The sequence below is a fragment of the Saccopteryx bilineata genome, chromosome 3, assembly GCF_036850765.1.
Source record: "Saccopteryx bilineata isolate mSacBil1 chromosome 3, mSacBil1_pri_phased_curated, whole genome shotgun sequence".
In the NCBI taxonomy this organism is placed as follows: Eukaryota; Metazoa; Chordata; class Mammalia; order Chiroptera; family Emballonuridae; genus Saccopteryx; species Saccopteryx bilineata.
Genome location: NC_089492.1, coordinates 51,699,742 through 51,716,916, shown reverse-complemented (window position 1 = coordinate 51,716,916; position 17,175 = coordinate 51,699,742). Strand labels below are relative to the sequence as shown.

At 36.7% G+C, this 17,175-nt stretch overlaps 1 non-coding gene across 1 annotated transcript; it reads left to right on the top strand.

Moving 5' to 3' along the window:
- The first annotated feature begins 4,328 nt into the window (after positions 1-4,328).
- LOC136332633 (U6 spliceosomal RNA) lies at positions 4,329-4,435 on the top strand. Its single transcript, XR_010730800.1, has one exon. It is a non-coding gene; the product is annotated as a U6 spliceosomal RNA (small nuclear RNA).
- Positions 4,436-17,175: the final 12,740 nt, after the last annotated feature.

The window sequence follows — 17,175 nt, the reverse complement described above, 5'->3', positions numbered from 1 at the left end:
TGAACAAACAAGAGAGAGCCCAAGTAAACAACCTAACATCACATATTAAGAAACTAGAAAAAGAAGAACAAAGGCAAACCAAAACCAGCTGAAGAAAGAAAATAAATATCAGAGCAGAAATAAATGAAATAGAGAACAGAAAAACTATAGAAAAAAATCAATAAAACAAGGAGCTGGTTCTTCAAAAAGATCAACAAAATTCACAAACCCTTGGAAAGATTCACTAAGGAAAAAAGAGAAAGAACTCATATAAACAAAATCCAAAATGAAGGAAGAGAAATCACCACAGATATCATAAATATACAAAGAATTATTATAGAATACTATAAAAAACTATATTCCATTAAATTAAACAATCTAGAAGAAATGGATAAATTCCTAGAACAATACAATCTTCCTAAACTGAGACATGAAGAAGTAGATAACCTAAATAGTCCCATAGGCAGGGAAAAAAATAGAAACAATTATAAAAACCTCCCAAAAAATAAAAGTCCAGGGCCAGATGGCTATAATAGTGAATTCTATCAAACATTAAAAGAAGATTTGGTTCATATTCTACTCAAAGTCTTCCAAAAAATTGAAGAAGAAGCAATACTTCCAAACACGTTTGTTTTTTTTTTAATTTTATTTATTTATTTTTTTAATGGGGCAACATCAATAAACCAGGATACATATATTCAAAGATAACAAGTCCAGGTTATCTTGTCGTTCCAGTATGTTGCATACCCATCACCCAAAGTCAGATTGTCCTCCGTCACCTTCTATCCAGTTTTCTTTGTGCCCCTCCCCATCCCCCTTTCCCTCTCCCTCTCCCCCCTCCCCCTGTAACCACAACACTTTTATCAATGTCTCTTAGTCTCATTTAATATCCCACCTACGTATGGAATAATGCAGTTCCTGTATTTTTCTGATTTACTTATTTCACTTCGTAGAATGTTATCAAGATCCCACCATTTTGCTGTAAGTGATCCGATGTCATCATTTCTTATGGCTGAGTAGTATTCCATAGTGTATATGTGCCACATCTTCTTTATCCAGTCATCTATTGACGGGCTTTTTGGTTATTTCCATGCCCTGAAACTGTGAACAATGCTGCAATAAACATGGGGCTGCATGTGTCTTTACGTATCAATGTTTCTGAGTTTTAGGGATATATACCCAGTAGAGGGATTGCTGGGTCATAAGGTAGTTCTATTTTCAGTTTTTTGAAGAACCACCATACTTTCTTCCAAAATGGTTGTACTACTTTACATTCCCACAAACAGTGTATGAGGGTTCCTTTTTCTCCACAGCCTCTCCAACATTTGCTATTACCTGTCTTGTTAATAATAGCTCATCTAACAGGTGTAAGGTGGTATCTTATTGCAGTTTTGACTTGCATTTCTCTAATAACTAAAGAAGATGAGCATCTCTTTATATATCTGTTGGCCATTTGTATTTCTTTCTGGGAAAAGTGTCTGTTCATGTCCTCTTCCCATTTTTTTATTGGATTGTTTGTTTGTTTGTTGTTGAGTTTTATGAGTTCTTTGTATATTTTGGATATTAGGCCCTTATCTGAGCTGTTGTTTGAAAATATCATTTCCCATTTAGTTGGCTTTCTGTTTATTTTGTTATCAGTTTCTCTTGCTGAGCAAAAACTTCTTAGTCTGATGTAGTCCCATTCATTAATTTTTGCCTTTACTTCTCTTGCCATTGGAGTCAAATTCATAAAATGCTCTTTAAAACCCAGGTCTGTGAGCTTAGTACCTATGTCTTCTTCTATGTACTTAATTGTTTCAGGTGTTATGTTTAGATCTTTGATCCATTATGAGTTAATTTTAGTACAGGGGGACAAACTGTCACCCAGTTTCATTCCTTTGCATGTGGCTTTCCAGTTTTCCCAGCACCATTTATTGAAGAGGCTTTTTTTTCTCCATTGTGTCTAGTTGGCCCCTTTATCAAAAATTATTTGACAATATATATGTGGTTTTATTTCTGGATTTTCTATTCTGTTCCATTGGTCTGAGTGTCTATTTTTCTGCCAATACCATGCTGTTTTGATTGTCGTGGCACTAAAATATAGTTAGAAGTCAGGTATTGTAATGCCCCTAGCTTCATTCTTTTTCCTTAGGATTGCTTTGGCTATTTGGGGTTTTTTATACTTCCATATAAATCTGGTGATACATTTTGCTCCATTTCTTTAAAAAATGTCATTGGAATTTTGATGGGAATTGCATTAAATTTGTATATTGCTTTGGGTAATATAGCCATCTTGATTATATTTATTCTTCCTAACCAAGAACAAGGAATATTCTTCCATCTCATTATATCTTTTTCGATTTCCCTTAACAATGGTTTATAGTTTTCATTATATAAGTCCTTTACATTCTTTGTTATGTTTATTCCTAAGTATTTTATTTTTTTGTTGCTGTTGCAATCATGAAGGGCATTATTCTTTTGAGTTCCTTCTCAAATGTTTCATTGTTGGCATATAGAAAGGCTATTGACTTCTGTATGTTAATTTTGTATCCTGCGACCTTACTGTATTGGCTTATTGTTTCTAGTAGTCTTTTTGTGGATTCTTTGGGGGTTTCGATGTATAGGGTCATATCATCTGCAAAAATGCCTTTTATTTCTTTGTCTTGTCTGATTGCTCTGGCTAGAACCTCTAGTACCACATTAAATAAGAATGGAGAGAGTGGACAACCCTGTCTTATTATGGATTTATGGGGGAAAGACTTCAGTTTTGTTCCATTTAATATGATGTTAGCTGATGGTTTATCATATATGGCCTTTATCATGTTGAGATACTTTCCTTCTATACTCATTTTGTTGAGAGTCTTAAACATAAAATTGTGTTGTATTTTATCAAAAGCCTTTACTGCGTCTATTGATAAGATCATGTGGTTTTTGTTCTTCGTTTTGTTGATACGGTGTATTACTTTAACTGTTTTACATATGTTGAACCATCCTTGAGATTCTGGGATGAATTCCACTTGATCATGATGTATTATTTTTTTAATATGTTGTTGTATTCGATTTGCTAGTATTTTGTTTAGTATTTTAGCATCTGTATTCATTAGAGATATTGGTTTGTAGTTTTCTTTTTTTGTGCCATCCTTGCCTGGTTTTGGTATGAGGGTTATGTTGGTCTCATAAAATGTGTTTGGAAGTGTTACTTCTTCTTCAATTTTTTGGAAGACTTTCAGTAGAATAGGAACCAAGTCTTCTTTGAATGTTTGATAAAATTCCCTGGTATAGCCATCTGGGCCTGGACTTTTATTTTTCGTGAGGTTTTAATGGTTTTTCCTATTTCTTCTCTACTAATAGGTCTGTTTAGGCTTTCTGCTTCTTTTTGACTCAGTCTAGGAAGGTTGTTCTAGGAATTTATCCATTTCTTCTAGGTTGTTGAATTTAGTAGCATAAAGTTTTTTGTAGTATTCTAAAATAATTCTTTATATATCTACGGTGTCCGTGGTGATTTCTCCTCTTTCATTTTGAATTTTGTTAATATGAGTTCTTTCTCTTTTTTCCTTGGTAAGTCTTGCCAGGGGTTTGTCCATTTTGTTGATCTTTTCAAAAAACCAGCTCCTTTTTCTATTAATTTTTTCTACAGTTTTTCTGTTCTATATTTCAGTTATTTCTGCTCTGATTTTTATTATCTCCTTTCTTTGGCTGGTTTTGGGTTGTTTTTGTTCTACTTTTTCTAGTTCCTTAAGGTGGGAAGTTAAGTGGTTCACTTGGGCTCTGTCTTGTTTGTTCATATATGCCTGAAGTGATATGAACTTCCCTCTTATCACTGCTTTTGCTGCATCCCATAGATTCTGATATGTTGTATTGTCATTTTCATTTGTTTGTATATATCTTTTGATCTCTGCACTTATTTCTTCTTTGAACCATTCATTTTTTAAAAGTATGTTGTTTAGTTTCCACATTTTTGTGGAAATTTTTTCCTCTTTTTTGCAGTTGAATTCCAGTTTCAGGCTTTATGATCAGAAAATATGCTTGGTACAACTTCGATTTTTCTGAATTTGCTGATGTTGCTTTTGTGGCCCAACATATGGTCAATTCTTGAGAATGATCCATGTACATTGATGAAAAATGTATACTCAGTCACTTTGGGATGAAGTGTCCTATAGATGTCTATCATATCCAGGTGCTCTAGTGTTTTGTTTAAGGCCACTATATCTTTGTTGATTCTCTGTTTGGATGACCGATCTACAGCCATCAGTGGTGTATTGAGGTCTCCAAGTATGATTGTAATTTTGTCAGTTTTTGTTTTAAGGTCAATAAGTAGCTGTCTTATATATTTTGGTGCTCCTTGGTTTGGTGCATATATATTAAGAATTGTGCTCGCTTCGGCAGCACATATACTAAAATTGGAACGATACAGAGAAGATTAGCATGGCCCTTGCGCAAGGATGACACGCAAATTCGTGAAGCGTTCCATATTTTTCAAAATAGTTCACTACAATGAACAGGGTAGGAACCCTTTTCATTACTCAAAGGTAACCACCATTGAAAAAACCACCACAGAAGCACATGAGATAAAAAAGATAGCAACAGAGGAAAGATGTATGGAATACAACCAAATAAAAACAAAAGATAGAAAAACGAAAGAGAGGGATCAAACAAGACACAAAACTAACAGAAAGCAAGATATAAAATGGCAATAGGGAACTCACAAGTATCAATAATTACACTAAATGTAAACCGATTAAACTCACCAATAAAAAGGCACAGAGTAGCAGAATGGATTAAAAAAGAAAATCCAACTGTATGCTGCCTACAGGAAACTCATCTAAGTAACAAGGATAAAAACAAATTCAAAGTGAAAGGCTGGAAAACAATACTCCAAGCAAATAACATCCAAAAAAAAGCAGGTGTAGCAATACTCATATCGGATAATGCTGACTACAAGACAGGAAAAGTACTCAGAGACAAAAATGGCCATTTCATAATGGCTAAGAGGACACTGAATCAAGAAGACATAACAATTCTTAATATATATGCACCAAACCAAGGAGCACCAAAATATATAAGACAGCTACTTATCGATCTAAAAACAAAAACTGACAAAAATACAATCATACTTGGAGACCTCAACACACCGCTGACGACTCTAGATCGGTAATCCAAACAGAGAATCAACAAAGACATAGTGGCCTTAACCAAAACACTAGAGCACCTGGATATGATAGACATCTACAGGACATTTCATCCCAAAGTGACTGAGTATACATTTTTCTCCAGTGTACATAGATCATTCTCAAGAATTGACCATATGTTGGGCCACAAAAACAACATCAGCAAATTCAGAAAAATTGAAGTTGTACCAAGCATATTTTCTGATCATAAAGCCTTGAAACTAGAATTCAACTGCAAAAAAGAGGAAAAAAATCCCACAAAAATGTGGAAACTAAACAACATACTTTTAAAAAATGAATGGGTCAAAGAAGAAATAAGTGCAGAGATCAAAAGATATATACAGACTAATGAAAATGACAATATGACATATCAGAATCTATGGGATGCAGCAAAAGCAGTGATAAGAGGGAAGTTCATATCGCTTCAGGCATATATGAACAAACAAGAGAGAACCCAAGTGAACCACTTAACTTCCCACCTTAAGGAACTAGAAAAAGAAGAACAAAGACAACCCAAAACCAGCCGAAGAAAGGAGATAATAAAAATCAGAGCAGAAATAAATGAATTAGAGAACAGAAAAACTATAGAAAAAATTAATAGAACAAGGAGCTGGTTCTTTGAAAAGATCAACAAAATTGACAAACCCTTGGCAAGACTTACCAAGGAAAAAAGAGAAAGAACTCATATAAACAAAATCCAAAATGAAAGAGGAGAAATCACCACGGACACCGAAGATATACAAAGAATTATTGTAGAATACTATGAAAAACTTTATGCCACTAAATTCAACAACCTAGAAGAAATGGATAAATTCCTAGAACAATACAACCTTCCTAGACTGAGTCAAGAAGAAGCAGAAAGCCTAAACAGACCTATCAGTAGAGAAGAAATAGAAAAAACCATTAAAAACCTCCCCAAAAATAAAAGTCCAGGCCCTGACGGCTATACCAGCGAATTTTATCAAACATTCAAAGAAGACTTGGTTCCTATTCTACTGAAAGTCTTCCAAAAAATTGAAGAAGAAGCAATACTTCCAAACACATTTTATGAGGCCAACATAACCCTCATACCAAAACCAGGCAAGGATGGCACAAAAAAAGAAAACTACAGACCAATATCTCTAATGAATACAGATGCTAAAATACTAAACAAAATACTAGCAAATCGAATACAACAACATATTAAAAAAATAATACATCATGATCAAGTGGAATTCATCCCAGAATCTCAAGGATGGTTCAACATATGTAAAACAGATAATGTAATACACCATATCAACAAAACAAAGAACAAAAACCACATGATCTTATCAATAGACGCAGAAAAGGCTTTCGATAAAATACAACACAATTTTATGTTTAAGACTCTCAACAAAATGGGTATAGAAGGAAAATATCTCAACATGATAAAGGCCATATATGATAAACCATCAGCTAACATCATATTAAATGGCACTAAACTGAAGGCTTTCCCCCTTAAGTCAGGAACAAGACAGGGTTGTCCACTCTCTCCACTCTTATTTAATGTGGTACTAGAGGTTCTAGCCAGAGCAATCAGACAAAACAAAGAAATAAAAGGCATCCATATCGGAAAAGAAGAAGTAAAGGTATCACTTTTTGCAGATGATATGATCCTATACATCGAAAACCCCAAAGAATCCACAAAAAGACTACTAGAAACAATAAGCCAATACAGTAAGGTCGCAGGATACAAAATTAACATACAGAAGTCAATAGCCTTTCTATATGCCAACAATGAAACAACTGAGAAGAAACTCAAAAGAATAATCCCCTTCACAATTGCAACAAAAAAATAAAATACTTAGGAATAAACATAACAAAGAATGTAAAGGACTTATATAATGAAAACTATAAACCATTGTTAAGGGAAATCAAAAAAGATATAATGAGATGGAAGAATATACCTTGTTCTTGGCTAGGAAGAATAAATATAATCAAGATGGCTATATTACCCAAAGCAATATACAAATTTAATGCAATTCCCATCAAACTTCCAATGACATTTTTTAAAGAAATAGAGCAAAAAATCATCAGATTTATATGGAACTATAAAAAACCCCGAATAGCCAAAGCAATCCTAAAGAAAAAGAATGAAGCTGGGGGCATAACAATACCTGACTTCAAACTCTATTATAGGGCCACGACAATCAAAACAGCATGGTATTGGCAGAAAAATAGACACTCAGACCAATGGAACAGAATAGAAAATCCAGAAATAAAACCACATATATATAGTCAAATAATTTTTGATAAAAGGGCCAACAACACACACTGGAGAAAAGGAGCCTCTTCAATAAATGGTGCTGGGAAAACTGGAAAGCCACATGCAAAAGAATGAAACTGGACTACAGTCTCTCCCCCTGTACAAAAATTAACTCAAAATGGATCAAAGATCTAAGCATAAGACCTGAAACAATTAAGTACATAGAAGAAGACATAGGTACTCAACTCATGGACCTGGGTTTTAAAGAGCATTTTATGAATTTGACTCCAATGGCAAGAGAAGTGAAGGCAAAAATTAATGAATGGGACTACATCAGACTAAGAAGTTTTTGCTCAGCAAGGGAAACTGATAACAAAATAAACAGAAAGCCAACTAAATGGGAAATGATATTTTCAAACAACAGCTCAGATAAGGGCCTAATATCCAAAATATACAAAGAACTCATAAAACTCAACAACAAAGAAACAAACAATCCAATAAAAAAATGGGAAGAGGATATGAATAGACACTTTTCCCAGGAAGAAATACAAATGGCCAACAGATATATGAAAAGATGCTCATCTTCTTTAGCTATTAGAGAAATGCAAATCAAAATGGCAATGAGATACCACCTCACACCTGTTCGATTAGCTGTTATTAGCAAGTCAGGTAATAGCAAATGTTGGAGAGGCTGTGGAGGAAAAGGAACCCTCATACACTGTTTGTGGGAATGTAAAGTAGTACAACCATTATGGAAGAAAGTATGGTGGTTCCTCAAAAAACTGAAAATAGAACTACCTTATGACCCAGCAATCCCTCTACTGGGTATATATCCCCAAAACTCAGAAACATTGATACGTAAAGACACATGCAGCCCCATGTTTATTGCAGCATTGTTCACAGTGGCCAAGACATGGAAACAACCAAAAAGCCCATCAATAGATGACTGGATAAAGAAGATGTGGCACATATACACTATGGAATACTACTCAGCCATAAGAAATGATGACATCGGAACATTTACAGCAAAATGGTGGGATCTTGATAACATGATACGAAGCGAAATAAGTAAATCAGAAAAAAACAGGAACTGTATTATTCCATACGTAGGTGGGACATAATAGTGAAACTAAGAGACATTGATAAGAGTGTGGTGGTTACGAGGGGGAGGGGGGAATGGTAGAGGGATAGGGGGTGGGGAGGGGCACAAAGAAAACAAGATAGAAGGTGACAGAGGACAATCTGACTTTGGGTGGTGGGTATGCAACATAATTGAATGACAAGATAACCTGGACTTGTTATCTTTGAATATATGTGTTCTGATTTATTGATGTCACCCCATTAAAAAAATAAAATTATTAAAAAAGAAAAAAAAAGAATTGTTATGTCTTCTTGATTCAGTGTCCCATTAGCCATTATGAAATGGCCATTTTTGTCTCTGAGTACTTTTGCTGTCTTGTAGTCAGCATTATCAGATATGAGTATTGCTATGCCTGTTTTTTAGGGGGTGTTATTTCCTTGGAGTATTGTTTTCCAGCCTTTCACTTTAAATTTGTTTTTATCCTTGTTACTTAGATGAGTTTCCTGTAGGCAGCATACAGTTGGATTTTCTTTTTTAATCCATTCTTCTACTCTGTGCCTTTTTATTGGTGAATTTAAGCCATTTACATTTAGTGTAATTATTGCCACTTGTGAGTTCCCTATTGCCATTTTATATATTGCTTTCTGTTAGTTTTGTGTCTTGTTTGATCCTTCTCTTTCGTTTTTCTAACTTTTGTTTTTATTTGGTTGTATTCCATACATCTTTCCTCTGTTGCTGTCTTTTTTAAATCATGTGCTTCTGTGGTGGTTTTTCAATGGTGGTTACCTTTAAGTAATGAAAAGGGTTCCTACCCTGTTCATTGTAGTGCACTATTTTGTGAGTACTTTCGCACTCCATCGTCCTTTGCTACTGTTAATCTCCATCCTCTCCCCCCCCCTTTCTTTTTGTTGTTGTCACAGTTTAAATTTGGTTTTATTGTGTTCTTCTTGGAGCTTTTACTTGTGGCTTCGTTTTTTTTTGTTGTTGTTGTTCTTTGTATCTGATTGGAGAACCCCCTTTAGTAATTCCTGGAATGGGGGTTTTCTGATGATAAATTCCCTCATCTTTTCTGTATCTGTGAATGTTTTTATTTCTCCTTCATATTTGAAGGATAATTTTGATGGGTTTAGTATTCATGGCTGAAAGTTCCTCTCTTTCAGGACTTTAAATATTGGGGTCCACTCTCTTCTAGCTTGTAGAGTTTCTATTGAGAAATCGGAATATAATCTAATGGGCCTTCCTTTATATGTTGTATTCTTTTTTTCCCTGGCTGCCTTGAGAATTTTTTCTTTGCCATTGGTTTGTGCCAATTTCATTGTGATGTGCCTTGGAGTAGGTTTGTTGGGGTTAGAAAACTCAGAGTTCTGTTTCCTTCTTGAATTTGAGGCTTTAGTTCTTTCCACAGGCTTGGGAAGTTCTCATCTATTATTTGTTTGAGTATGTTCTCCATTCCATTTTTTCTCTCTTCTCCCTCTGATATACTTGTTATTCTTATGTTATTATTTTTGATGGAGTCAGATAATTCCTGTAGGGCTATCTCATTTCTTTAAATTTTTGAGTCTCTTTCTTCTTCTCTCTGTTGTGCCTCAAGTTGCTTGTCTTCTATTTCACTAATCCTACCTTCTATCTGGCCTGTTTTATTAGCTAAGCTTGTTACCTCGTTTTTCAGCTCATGAATTGAATTTTTCATCTCTGCTTTATTTGTTTTTATAGTTTCAATTTCCTTGGAAATATATTCCTTGTGTTCATTGAGTTGTTTTCTGAACTCCCTAAATTGCCTTTCTGTGTTTTCTTGTATATCTCTGAGTATTTTTAGAATTTCTATTTTAAATTCTCTGTTGTTTTACTCCAAGGTTTCCAAAATATTAAAATTTTTTCTCCATAGATTTTTCCTCAGCTATCTGTGTTACCTCTGTTTCTTTTGTATCCATGATATTTGATATTCTCTTCCTTAATGGCATCTGAGGGTGGTTTTGTTGATAGTATTAATGAGATTTAATAAAGAATAAAAAGTTAAAAAATAAATCAAATGGAGTTTTTTTAAAATTAATAATAAAGAAAAATAAAATAAAATAAAAACTAAAAAAAATAAATTATTCCCCCCTCCTCTTTTCCTCTCCTCTTCTCTCCCCTCTTTTGAGAAACTCTTGTGGTGAACTGTGAATTATATTGTACTAAATAGAACAAACAATGCCTGTAATGGAGGGCCTCAATTGGAGAGAATTTATAAAGCGGCAAAAAAAAAAGAAAAATATAGGGGTTATGGACCCACAAAAAACAAATAAGGAAACAATTTGGGTCAAGAATAAAATGACTTGCTTTTAGGTGTTGGTTGACTAAGAGTTATGATGAGAGGAATAAGAGGGAAACAGAAAAATGGGGGGATAAATTAAAAAATTACTATTGTATTTAGTGGAACAAGAACTAGATAAAATGGAGAGCCAGGGATGGGAGCACTGCTAGTGAGTTAAGAAGGTGAAGTAAAAACCCCCCAAAATGCCACAAACATAAGTTTGAGTCCCAGATAAAATAATTTGTTCATTATTGAGGTTTGAATGAGAGGAGATGTAAAGGAGAAAGGAAGAAACTAATATAGAGGGAGAAAAGAAAGAGAGAGAGAAAAAAAAGAGGTTACCACTGAAAGAAGAAAAAAGAAAAAAGAAGAGACAGAGTTAAGGATTTTGGAGTGCAACCCTCATAGAGAGAAAGGAAGAGGAAAGAAAAGATAATGGGAGATGTAACATTTATGGGTAGTGTAGTTCAAGGAGAGGAGAGAGTAAGACCAGCAGAGAGTTAAATGACCAAATTGGAGGAGGAAATAAAAATCAAGAATGAAGATAAGAGAAACAAACGAACAAATATAATAAAATGAGATAGGTTATATAGTCTGCGGATTATTCTTGATTTTGAGAGGTTATCTTCTTGCTTTTTCTTTTCTCTCCCTCTTCCTGGTCGGTGACTCTGTACCCCGGGTTCTGCCCCTTTGGCACGCTCAGGTAGAGGTTTGCAGTTGATAAGTCTCTATGGCGATGTCATGTATTGTGCTTCAGTCTCGTTGGCAGTCAAGGCTCATTAGCATTTATAGGCTCCGACAGTGAGAGAGTTCATGTTCCTGAAACCTATCTCCTAGTCTTTCCTTCCTGAATTAGTATCCTGGTAATCCAGCTATGGGGTTGCTGCTGTTCTGCCTGGATAGTAAGAGGCTCAAAGAGCTGGCAACTCCCCACTCTATTCCCACTCAGCACAGGGCTCTGGGTAAGGCTCAGTCAGTCAGAGCTTCTAGCATAATCAGGTGGGGCTTCCACCCACTCAAAGACCTCTGGCTCTGCCACTCTGTCTGGTAACATGGGTGGGCACCCACTCCCGGGGCGCTTAGAGGAAACTCTCGCTCACTATCTGCACGCGCAGACCAGGATATCAGGCCGGCAGTCTCACACTCTGAGTGAAACCCCTGCCCGCACGGAAAAGTTCCAGCTTTTAATTGGCTCTGGCTCCCTCCCCATGCGCAGCTTTTTCAGGGCACTGGGGCGGCCTGGAGATTCTGCTTTTGGCCCACACAAAGGCCCGTGACTCTGTCCCTCTGTGGGATAACACGGGCGCGCACTGCCGAGGCACTTGGAGGAATATCTCGCCCACTATCTGCGTGCATGACCAGGTGATCGGGGAAAATTGCTGCCCCACTTGTCTTTCTTTGTCTGGGTTTGGTGCGAGTGTTAGCTTTTATTGCCTGGGTTGCCACAGGCACAGTTTTTCCTTGGCTTGGATCTCCGTGCCACAGCCTGGTTCAGCCGTTTGTGCCGCGGCCTGGATCTATTCATCCCCTTTGCCCGCCTTAGTTTCTATATTCTCAGTTCCCAGTGAAAGCAGCTCTATTTAGATTAGTGAGGAAAGCGGAGCATTTCTTACTTTTTATTTCCTTCGGGGTTTGATTATATATTTAGCCAATTTTTCGCTCGACCATACCTTCGGGTATATTGCGAAACATCTGGAGGCTCCAAGGATAGGTTTTTCTGTTTCTGGTTGAAGATCTTGTTGAGTTTTGGGGGAGATTTATCGGCATCACTGCCTACCACGCCATTACTTTGACCTTATTTTTTTTTAACCAAGTTAATGGCCAAAATAAAGAGAAGTCAAAATGGGTAGAGCATTAATAGGCCTTCAGGCCACCCCGGTTGCCAGGGGAACCTGGCCTGTGTCTCTGAACACAGTGAGAAAAACTGCTTATGTGGAGAGAGTCAGGTTGTCAGAAGTATTATATTTTATCATAATATTGGAGAAAATCTTATAAAATACAAAAAAAAAATAAACTGCTAAAATGTACACTATTATACACTGATATAAAGCACTACTAGTGAACATACTAGGATTTTATCTGTCATTCTGCTCAATGTAAACATTATGCTTGTAACTACTAGTAAAGCACATTTAAAGTTGAAAAATGTGTTTTCCGTGATTTTTATTGGTAGTGCTACAAAGCATCTTGAGTGGGTGATGCTTTGGCATTTCTGTCATATTAACTAGAAATGCACTGGCAAATTGCAACCAACTTATTTTCTTGTGGATCTAACAGCAGAGATCAACCTACAATGAGTTTATAGCTGAAAGGATCAGTTACATTTGTTTAAGACTCTAGGTGCAGCCAACACAGCCTTGAGAAAGCCAAAATGCAGATCTCTTCACTCACCAGGTATTGTTAAATGTCCCCAAGTTACAGATAAGAAGGTAAGACTTGGGGGTGCAACAATGAACAAGACAAAGGCATTCTCTTCCCAAAGAATATGTATAATTGGGTGTGAGAGACAGGATCTAATTTTTAAAAATGTGATGAATAATTAATGAACAAATATAATTGTCAGGGAAGTGTTATGCAAGAAAAGTGTTTTATAAAACAGAGTAGAAAAAAATGGCTCCCCTTTTTAAAGACACTTTATTAGTATCTGTTAGAAATTGGCATAATAAATATTCAAGATCCATTCATGTCTTTGGCATGAAAGCATATGTAAGCTATTTCAGGTGAGCAATACCCAACTGAGGGGCCCCGTAGACTGGATGTTAGGGAATCTTACTTTGTCCAAAGGCATCAGGAAAGTCCTTGACAAATTGGCGTTGAAGCTGACATTTAAAAACTGTGTGGTAGTTCTCAAGGAGAAGAGATAGAAAGGGGCCATTCAGGCAAGAAAGAGGATATCTGAAGGACATGGATAAACAGGAATAGGGTGCATTTGTGGAACTGAAGGGAAGCAAAAGCATCTGAATCTGATGGCCAATGAAAGTATGACACAAGATAAAATGGCAGTTAAGGCCCAGATCACTCTGGGCCCTAACAAATATGTTTAAGATTTTTGGATTTCAGCCTAAGAGTAATTGAGAGCCATTGAAGAATCTCAAGCAAGAGAGTGGTAGGCTTAGATCTGGGATTTTTGAAACATTACTTACCTTTAACTTGTATAATGTATTGAATGGAAAGAACAGGTGTGACAAACTTCATTTTGAATCAATATCATGCTCTGTTAGAATAGTGGACACTTGGTTCTGTCCAAAACATTCAAGGAGACATTTGGTCTACACCAAAAGGTCCTTGAAATTTTTTCCTATCAAAACCTACATGAGCATATTAGGTCTACATCAAATGGTCCTTGATATTTGGCCCTATTCAAAGTGTCCATGCTTACAAAACATCCCTGAGTTAAAATAGTCCATAATATTTATTTATACTTTGGGATTATTTATATTTACAGGATTAATACATAAAATTACAATTATGTTTTATTCATCCAATGTGTTACGATTATATTGGCCTTGGCAGATTGGCTCAGTGGTAGAGTACTGGCCTAGCATGTGGAGTCCCAAGTTTGATTTCTGGTCATAGCACACAAAGAAGTGACCATCTCCACCCTACCCACTTCCCTCTTTCTTTCCCTCTCTCTTCTCTGTCTCTCTTTCCCTTTTGCAGCCATGGTTTGAACAATTTGAGCAAGTTGGCCCTGGGTACTGAGGATGGCTCCATGGCCTCACCTCAGGCTCTAAAAGGTTTAGTTGCTGAGCAATGGAGCAGCAGCCCCAACTGTTCAGATCATCCTCCCATAGGTGGCATGCTGGGTAGATCCTGGTCAGGGTGCATGTGGGAGTCTGTCTCTGACTCCCTGACTCTCATTTAATTAGAAAAAATAAATAAACAATTATATCGACAATAATAACCCTCTTACCTTGGTAGTCTAGCTGGTAATGACACATGGGATTAGGTAGGTGACCAAATGTCTATGGACATTTTGGACAGAATCCAATATCAGGGACATTTTGGTTTGATTCAGATGTCTCAGGGGAACTTTTGGACAGGACCAAATGTCCTGCAAGGGCACTGCTATAACATTACACATCTTAGTATGCCACATTGGTGAGCAAGAATTTATCAGGAAGAAAAGACATAAAAGCACACATGCAAAGACATGAAAGCTTGACACATAGTTGTCTGTTTGCAGTGTTACTAGCACGATGGTACCTAGGTGAAACTCAGGTGAAAAATGTAGAGAGATGGAAGGGAGAGTCACAAGATCAAGTGCTGCACATACTGAGAGGCAGTGCAGGGGTTGTGGGTGGATTACTATGTGGAAATGGTGCTTCACTGATTTGAGGAGAGAGAACAGTAGTAAAAATATTGTAATAGTCTAGGTGAGAGATGATTCAAGGCAATTGCTGAGAAAATAGAGATGAGATGATAGCTTTGAGAACCATTTAGAAAATTAAATTGGCAAAAATTGTGCTTTAAATGTATATGGAAGTTATGGAAAAGGAAGAGCCTAGAATTACAATCAGCTTATGCTTGGGTGACCAAGTAAATGATGGTGCCATTAACTGAAACAGGAAATATAGGAGAAATCACAGCAAGCTGGGGGGGTGGGGCATAATGAGCTTAGTTTTTTTGAGGCTGTATTTGAGTCACCTGTGAGGCATTTTTTGTGTCCATGGTGTAGGAGCATCTAATGCTGGGAAGATTCAGCGTTGGAGAGACAAAGGGCAGTTAGAGCTATGCAAGGGAATAAGGCTGCCAAGGTGAAAATGGCAAGAAAATCAGCTGATGAGAAAATGCTGCAGAAACCTTATCATTTAATAAGGATCTCACTAAATTACCCCCTCCTATATCTATTGTCTTTTGGCAAAGAGTAGTTCTATATTTCTTCTCTTATGTGAAATCATTCAGTTCAGTCAGTATATGGCAAAGGCCAGAAAAACCTGTGGTTGAACCCAGCTTTAGTATTATCAACTGTGTGAGCCACCTGAATGCAGACAGAAAAAAAACCATCCCCAAACTAACGAATGTTGTATGGGAGTGCAAAAAGGGGATATTGTAAACACTATTTCAGAAGTGTATAGCACAGGACAGTTGTATCTTCAATGCATGAAATTATAAATAAATATACTATAATAATATAAACTATGCACAGATATCCATAAAGATATATATCACAGATATACAGAAAGATAAATGGATCATTCTGCCCTTCCCAGTCATTTTCTTTAACATATTATTTTTACTTCTTTTCTGACTTGGATACCTCTGAATCTTTGTGAACTTCAAACAAAACATCTTGCTGGGCTGGTGTGGTGGTAGCATGGGATCCTACTAGCAGGCAGTGAGCTCCCTGATGTCTGGAGAAAACTGTCTGCCAGCTTGCTTACAGAGAGAAGGCTCTCAGACACGTGCAGGTCTCAGCAGTTCCACTGTTCTGAGAATGCAGATATCTTCTAATGAGAATTTGCAAACAGACTTAAAAATATGCATAACATTTGATAATACCTATTTTCAAAACTTCTAAGGTGTCCAGGATTGAAGGGAGATTACTGGGGCAAAGGGGAGTTTTTCCATTCTTCATATAACACTGCCCAAGAGACCTGGACATTTTCAGGCTGTGGCAAGGCTCTAGTGATTAAAATCTCTCTTTTGGAGTAACAGTGTCTTGAAAGAGATAGGAGCCTTTTTCTGCTATCATCCAATGAATAGAATGACTATATCAGCTATTAGGGTGTCCTGGTGTGGGCATGGATGTAAGCTGTGGGAAGCAGTGGGGAACTGTATTTGTCTTAAGCAGTCAGTCTTAGACAGGAATCTGCTTGGTAAAAGCCAGGTGCCTTGGTCTCCTGGAATGCTGTCTGGAATACCCAATTAGGAAAGGGGAACATCCCCACTCTCCTTCAGAATCCTCATCTCAGTGGCTGAGTCCTGGCTCCCCTCCCGAAACCTACCTTTGCTATTCGACTTTTTTGCCATTTTCCCAGTGGATCCCTTTGCCTGATGGCCTCTTTCACCCAGCACAATCTGACAGCTTTCCTTTGACTGGCAGAGTTATGCAAAGAAAAAATGATGTCTGAGTTTCTATATGGGGGTTCGGATTCTCAAAGGTACCAGAGAGAAAGCGCTACAGTCAGGGATAAGGAATGGCTGAAAGAATTAATGTAAAAGAAAGAGGCATCATCACCTACTTGGACTAACACTGAAGCTTGAGTTAAGAGAGTGTTGTGTTCCTCTGCAGGTAATACCACACAGGACAGGTAACACCTGCAAGGTTCAGTCTGCATAGACTTAGAGGTTATGTATATTAAATCAATATTTTATTATTTGTCTTATTCTAATTGGATCATTTTGCTACTGTATTTGGATGGGGCATTCAAATAAATACAACTACATTTTTCTCCTCACCTGAAAAGAGATGTGCGCTGAGAACTGTGCCTACAATAAATTCTAAGTA